Consider the following 7,488-nt stretch of genomic DNA (forward strand, 5'->3'; position numbering starts at 1 on the left):
TCGGGTCCCCGGGACCCTTGACTTTGTCCTTTTGGGTCACAGGGACCCTTGACGTTGTCCTACGGGTCCCAGGGACCCTTGACGTTGTCCTTTTGGGTCACAGGGACCCTTGACGTTGTCCTTTTGGGTCACAGGCACCCTTGACGTTGTCCTTTTGGGTCACAGGGACCCTTGACGTTGTCCTTTTGGGTCACAGGGACCCAAAGTATTGTCGTTCTGGTCACCAGGACCCTTGACGTTGCCCTTCGGGTCCCGGGGACCAGCTATGCAGTAGCTAACGCTAAAATAGTACCGTGTTTGCTGACAGAACACACAATGGCCACTGTTTTACACTCATGTAAGAGTAAATCAACATACCGGTCAACCATATATAAGTCCTGTCGTCCTCTCAAAGGGAACTAGGGCAAATACATGCACTGATAAACACAATCATCTCAATGAATGAAGCAGCATGCTAGAATAGATTGCGAAAACGCACCAGTAGGATGCAATCAACACTTTCACAATGGTGGTACACAATTGGACACGGAATCCGGGTTTTGACAAGCATTCATTTTATTCATCTGCAGTAATGTGTATCTGTGTACAATTGGGTAAGGCTCCTAAACAGTTTAGGGCAACACTGACGTTCAGACGCTGAGGCTACGCATGTACGTAGCCAACCTTTCGGCTAAGTTCACACTTCTGATCAGACGCAGAGTTGCATACACAGTTTCCACGAACACGAACGTGTCACGGTTCACATGGTCTGTGAGTACGTCAACAAGGTCGCTCACACTTGTGATACGTTCAGATTTGTAGGGCGGCAGACGCAGCATCCACACAAACCTTATGAAAGAGTCTTCGCTGAGGTCTTCGAGTGTCTCAAACACCTTCATCCTGACCTGAGCCGCATTCCCTCGGATGGCAGAGCCATATCCAGCAAGAGTAACATCTCCGCGTGGACGTGTCATTTGGCCATGGGCGCCGCTGCGAAGCCTTTCCACCAGATCGTTGCGACTTATGCGCTCCAGCAGGATGAGCAAGACCGCTCGCGCTTTGTCTTTGTAGCGCTGCACGATAGCGTCTGCTATCTGGTTCTATGAGTCAGTGAATCCAAAGTGGCACGACTGACAGGTCGTTGATCGTAGACGTGTATGTCAAGCATGACAAACTTGAGCCTGCTAATATCTTTGGTGGTCAACTCATCCAACATTGCGAGTACGTCGTGAGCTACCTCGGTGCAGCCGCAGCGGTTCCACCGTGGTAGTTTTCCCAGCGTCCATAAACGTTTCACACACGACGGACCCGTTCTTCCTCGCTACATCGATCATTGTCCTAGCCCTGTTCTGAGGGATCTAATAGAATGAACAGAGTCCACCTGTTCTTGTGTCATCATCCCATGGTGAAAGAGAACTCGGCCACATGGTTCAATCTGCCTATGTCACTGGCCTGTATGTAGCTGGCTCTTTTTTGCTTGAGCATCTTGTCCATGGCGAGGTACTCTGTTTGTGTTGAGGGTAGGTTGACCCACACACAGAAAACACACAAGCGCGGATAAACAAGGTAAAGAAAAGGTTTAATCCAACAAAAACACAGATGAGGCACAGGTGGTGGTGGAGGTGTGGATGAGAGCAACAACGGAGCGGGTCTGAGGAAGCTGCATACGCCCACGGCGGAACACGGAAACTGTGACGAAAACAAACAAGGTTAGTCAACGGCAAGGCTTGAGAGCAACGTGCACTGATGACTGGCCTAGTTACCACTTAGGTTTAGTAACAAACTGGCGCTGAAGAGGTGGTCAGCCCGGGTTTATATACTGTGGAGACGGCATGATGGAGATGGAATGATGGAGATGGATTGCAGCTGTGCAGGAGAATGAAATGTGTGGCCACGCCTCTGGACCAGGTTCCTCTAGCCCTTGTGTTGTCCTTCGGTCCCGGGACCCGTGGAATTGTCCTTCGGTCCCTGGGACCCGTGGAATTGTCCTTCGGGTCCCTGGACCCTTGACATTGTCCTTTTGGGTCACCAGGACCCTTGACGTTGTCCTACGGTTTCCAGTGACCCTTGACGCTGTCCTTCGGGTCCCCGGGACCCATGACATTGTCCTTTTGGGTCGCAGGGACCCTGGACATTGTCCTTTTGGGTCACAGGGACCCTTGATGTTGTCCTACGGGTCCCGGGACCCTTGACGTTGTCCTTTGGGTCCCTGGGACCCATGGCATTGTCCTTTTGGGTCACAGGGACCCTTGATGTTATCCTACGGGTCCCTGGGACCCTTGACGTTGTCCTTCGGGTCCCTGGGACCCTTGACGTTGTCCTTCGGGTCCCTGGGACCCAGGGCATTGTCCTTCAGGTCGAGTGGAAAGGGAGGTAAAAAAATAGAGAAACAAGGGCATTTGTTTGACATTAGTCTACTAATTATTTTTATTACTCACGCACACACACACACAAACACACAATATACAAACAATAGACACTTTAGACACATTTGTCTTGTCTTCTTGTTCTTGTCATTTTCTTTTTCACGTCATCTTGTTTCGGACCTGTGCACTTTTGCACGGGGCACGTTGGCACAGCCGGGGCAGAAGCTGCAGCATGGCCCGTCGTTTGACACTGGAGTTGAAGCTGCATCGGATTCTCTTGAGCGGTGCGGTGCCGCTCGCAATGTCCCCGCTGAAGCCAAGGTACAAAACGGAGAAAAACCACAAGAGGACCAACGTACACACGACCACAGCAGAGAAAAAGACTACTGCTGCTACGATGACGACGACACAACAAAGATGATGACCAAGGCCAAGTGGACGTTGAAGTTCAAGACCAAGGAGGAAGAACAGGTGAATGAAGAGAAGAAGAAGAAGAAGAAGAAGAAGAAGAAGAAGAAGAAGAAAGAAGAAGAGGGTGACATGCAAGGGACGAAGAAGAAGACGAAGATGAAGAAGTAGATGTAGAAGAAGACGAGAAGAAGAAGAAGAAGAGAAGAAGAAGGGTAGTGGGTACGAGGGGCAAGAGGAGGACGAGCAGATGAGGAAACATTTGTGTCAAAAGATGGCAAAATCAAATGGTCCTCGAAAACGTGTCATCCCAGTGTCCCAAGAACTCACTGCCACGCCACCGAAGAGGACAAACCCGACCCAGAAAGGACACGACAGACGCTGCTACTGCTGCTGCGTCCGCCGCCGCAGACGCCGCCACGCTGCTGCTACTACAGCGCCGGGACCCACAGAGTACGCCGCGGAACACGTCCACGACATAGTGTCTGCATTTGGCCTGTTTGTCACGCGGCAAATCAAAGACATGGTTGTGGCCGCCACAAACCTCGAGGGTCAAAGGAGATGTGCCACAGGCGGCAAGTGGAAAGCGATGGCGTTCACGGACCTGCGAGACTACCTCGGGCTGCTGCTCCTCGCGGGCGTGTACCGGTCCGCAACGAGGCCTTGGAGAGCCTGTGGCACGAGGAGAGTGGCAGGGCCATTTTCCGCACCACGATGCCAATTAAGCAGTTCCACGCGTACTCTAGACTGTTGCGATTCGACGACCGCGAGTCAAGAGCTGCCCGCCGAGCCTCGGACAAACTGGCGGCCGTACGAGGGTGGGACGAGTGGACGCGGCAGCTGCCTCGCCTCTACAACCCGGCGCCGACGTGACGGTGGACGAGCAGCTGGTGCCCTTTCGAGGTGTTGTATTTTTATTTATTTTTTTTGCTTGGTTGTTGTTTTTTGTACCTCTGCCGTACACTGTCCTTTCTTTGTGTGTGTGTGTGTGTGTGTGTGTGTGTGTGTGGTGTGTGGTGTGTGTGTGTGTGTATGTGTTAAATTTTGTCTTCCATCTCTATCCATCGTGTTCCATCTTCTTGTTTGGACACGCCACTTTCACAAGGTCGCTGCGCCTTCCGCCAGTACATGCCCAGCAAGCCAGCCCGGTACGGACTCAAGTCGTGGTGGGCCTGCGACGCCGGCTCCAGCTACGCGTGGCACATGCAGCTCTACACGGGCAAGTCGGTGAGCGGCACGCCCGAGAAGAATCTGGGCTCCCGCGTGTTGCTGGACGTGACCGAGGGCCTGAGGGGCCCACGTAACGTGACGTGCGACAACTTTTCACCTCCTACGCGCTGGCCCAGCGGCTGCTCTCCGAGCGGCGCCTCACCGTGGTGGGCACGATGCGCAAAAACAGCCCGAGCTGCCGGGGGCGTTGCTCGCCACCAAGGACCGTGCGGTCTTCTTGTCCAAGTTTGCCTTCACGCCCGTCGCCACTCTGGTGTCCTACGTGCCCAAGAAGCACAGGAACGTGGTGCTGCTGAGCACGCTGCACACGGGGGATGCGGGCGTCGGCGCCGGCAGGCAAGCCAAACCCACATTATCCTCCACTACAACCACACCAAGGGCGGGGTGGACAACCTGGACAAGCTTGTGGGCACGTACAGCTGCCGCAGGAAGACAGCGCGCTGGCCCCTTGCTGTCTTCCACAACATCCTCGACGTGTCCGCCTACAACGCCTTTGTGCTGTGGCGAGAGCTCAGGCCCGAGTGGATGCGCTGCAAGCTCAACAAGAGGAGGCGTTCCTCGAGCAGTTGGGAAGGGCACTTGTGAATCCGCTCATCGAGAGACGGAGGCGTCTGCCTCGCACAGAGGCGTCAGCCGCGCTTGTCAAAGCCGTCGTCACGGCGAGCAGGTCCTGTGCTGGTGGTGGTGGTGGTGGCGATGGCGACAGCGGCGGCGGTGGCACAGTCACAAGGGCCTAGAGGAGCATGGGGATTCTGAACCGGACACATCGAGGGTGCAAAGCAAAAGGAAGCGGTTCAGCTCTGTCCGGAGAGAAAGGACCGCAAATCACACATCGTTTGTGGTGCTGCAAGAGATACATCTGTGGAAGCTGCACGCGGGCCTACTACTGTGCCGAGTGTGTTCGCCCGTAGCCTCTTGGCCCGTGTGGACGGGCCCCGAACAAACCTTGAATCTGTTTGGAACACACACACACACACACCACACACACACACCACACACACACACACACACCACACACACACACACAACACAGACACACACATAGACCCACACACACAGACACACACACACACCACAGACACACACACACACACACACACACACACAACCCTGGGTCCCAGGGACCCGAATGGCGAGGTTGAGGCCTCAAGGTAGGAGAAAGATGACATCGAACAAGGATGGGTCCCGGACCCCGAGGATGGGGGGTCCCTGGGACCCATGGCATCGTCCTACTGGTTCCACGGGTCCCTGGGACCCGAAGACCCTTTGATGTTATCCTTTGGGTCCCAGGGACCAGGGCATTGTCCTTTCGGGTCCCCAGGACCCTTGGCGTTGTCCTTTTGGGTCACAGGACCCTTGACGTTGTCCTACGGGTCCCTGGGACCCATGGCATTGTCCTTTGGGTCCCTGGGACTCATGACATTGTCTTTTGGGTTCCTGGGACTCATGACATTGTCCTTCGGGTCCCTGGACCCATGGCGTTGTCCTTTCGGTCCCCGGACCCCGGAGGATAGGGGCGCCACGGCAGTTGTGGGACATACGTATAATGCCATGGAACATAAAACAGCGGGGTCTCTGAGACCCAAAGGATGAGGCCACGATGGTATTTGACATGGAATGAAAGTGGTGTCTCGGGATCCCGAAGCAGAACGGCTGGCTAGTACAAAAGGTCACATAAGCTAACCATGTCCCTGTGACACAAAGGACAATACAAGGGTTAAGGCAGGATTATTCCTACTATGGGTTAGACTCTACATATTTATTGGGTCACTCAGCTAGTTATTTCATGCTAGTAAAGGCATATTCTTCTCTTTTTCAGGCTACGCTAAAAAGGAATCCTGACGTTATTCCAGCTTCATTCCAAGTCTGGAGGAGACATCACCTATCCACTGTGTCTCTCAGGTAATTTCAGAGCATTCTGATGTACGATTTTAAAATTAAGGCCTTAAAACCAAGGATATATTGACACTTTTTAAGGCTAGTAAAGGCATATCTTTCTCTTTTTCAGGCTACTCTACAAAGGAATCCTGACGTTATTCCAGCTTCATTCCAAGTCTGGAGGAGACATCACCTATCCATTGTGTCTCTCAGGTAATTTCAGAGCATTCTGATGTACAATTTTAAAATTAAGGCCTTACAAACCAAGACTTTGTTGACACTTTTTCAGGCTAGTAAACGCACATTCTTCTCTTTTTCAGGCTACTCTACAAAGGAATCCTGACGTTATTCCAGCTTCATTCCAAGTCTGGAGGAGACATCACCTATCCATTGTGTCTCTCAGGTAATTTCAGAGCATTCTGATGTACAATTTTAAAATTAAGGCCTTACAAACCAAGACTTTGTTGACACTTTTTCAGGCTAGTAAACGCACATTCTTCTCTTTTTCAGGCTACTCTACAAAGGAATCCTGACGTTATTCCAGCTTCATTCCAAGTCTGGAGGAGACATCACCTATCCATTGTGTGTCTCAGGTAATTTCTGAGCATTCTGATGTACGATTTTAAAATTAAGGCCTTAAAACCAAGGCTATATTGACACTTTTTCAGGCTAGTAAAGGCATATTCTTCTCTTTTTCAGGCTACTCTACAAAGGAATCCTGACGTTATTCCAGCTTAATTCCAAGTCTGGAGGGGACATCACCTATCCATTGTGTCTCTCAGGTAATTTCAGAGCATTCTGATGTACGATTTTAAAATTAAGGCCTAAAAACCAAGGCTATATTGACACTTTTTCAGGCTAGTAAAGGCATATTCTTCTCTTTTTCAGGTACTCTAAAAGGAATCCTGACGTTATTCCAGCTTCATTCCAAGTCTGGAGGAGACATCACCTATCCACTGTGTCTCTCAGGTAATTTCAGAGCATTCTGATGTACGATTTTAAAATTAAGGCCTTAAAACCAAGGCTATATTGACACTTTTTAAGGTAGTAAAGGCATATCCTTCTCTTTTTCAGGCTACTCTACAAAGGATCCTGACGTTATTCCAGCATCGTTCCCTGGGAGGAGACATCACCTATCCACTGTGTCTCTCAGGTAATTTCAGAGCATTCTGATGTACGATTTTAAAATTAAGGCCTTAAACCAAGGCTATATTGACACTTTTTCAGGCTAGTAAAGGCATATTCTTTCTCTTTTTCAGGCTACTCTACAAAGGAATCCTGACGTTATTCCAGCTTCATTCCAGTCTGGAGGAGACATCACCTATCCACTGTGTCTCTCAGGTAATTTCGGAGCATTCTGATGTACGATTTTAAAATTAAGGCCTTAAAAACAAGGCTATATTGAACTTTTTTAAGGTATGAAAGGCATATCTTTCTCTTTTCAGGCTACTCTAACAGGAATCCTAACTTTATTCCAGCTTCGTTCCAAGTCTGGAGGAGACATCACCTATCCACTGTGTCTCTCAGGTAATTTCAGAGCATTCTGATGTACGATTTAAAATTAAGGCCTTAAACCAAGGCTAATGACACTTTTTTAGGCTAGTAAAGGCATATCTTTCTCTTTTTC

The 7,488-nt window shown here is 50.7% G+C and overlaps 1 pseudogene; it reads left to right on the top strand.

Annotated features, from left to right (window-relative positions):
- Positions 1-1,471: 1,471 nt before the first annotated feature.
- LOC116685236 (piggyBac transposable element-derived protein 4-like) lies at positions 1,472-4,720 on the top strand (annotated as a pseudogene).
- Positions 4,721-7,488: the final 2,768 nt, after the last annotated feature.

The sequence above is a fragment of the Etheostoma spectabile genome, unplaced genomic scaffold (assembly GCF_008692095.1).
Source record: "Etheostoma spectabile isolate EspeVRDwgs_2016 unplaced genomic scaffold, UIUC_Espe_1.0 scaffold00569685, whole genome shotgun sequence".
In the NCBI taxonomy this organism is placed as follows: Eukaryota; Metazoa; Chordata; class Actinopteri; order Perciformes; family Percidae; genus Etheostoma; species Etheostoma spectabile.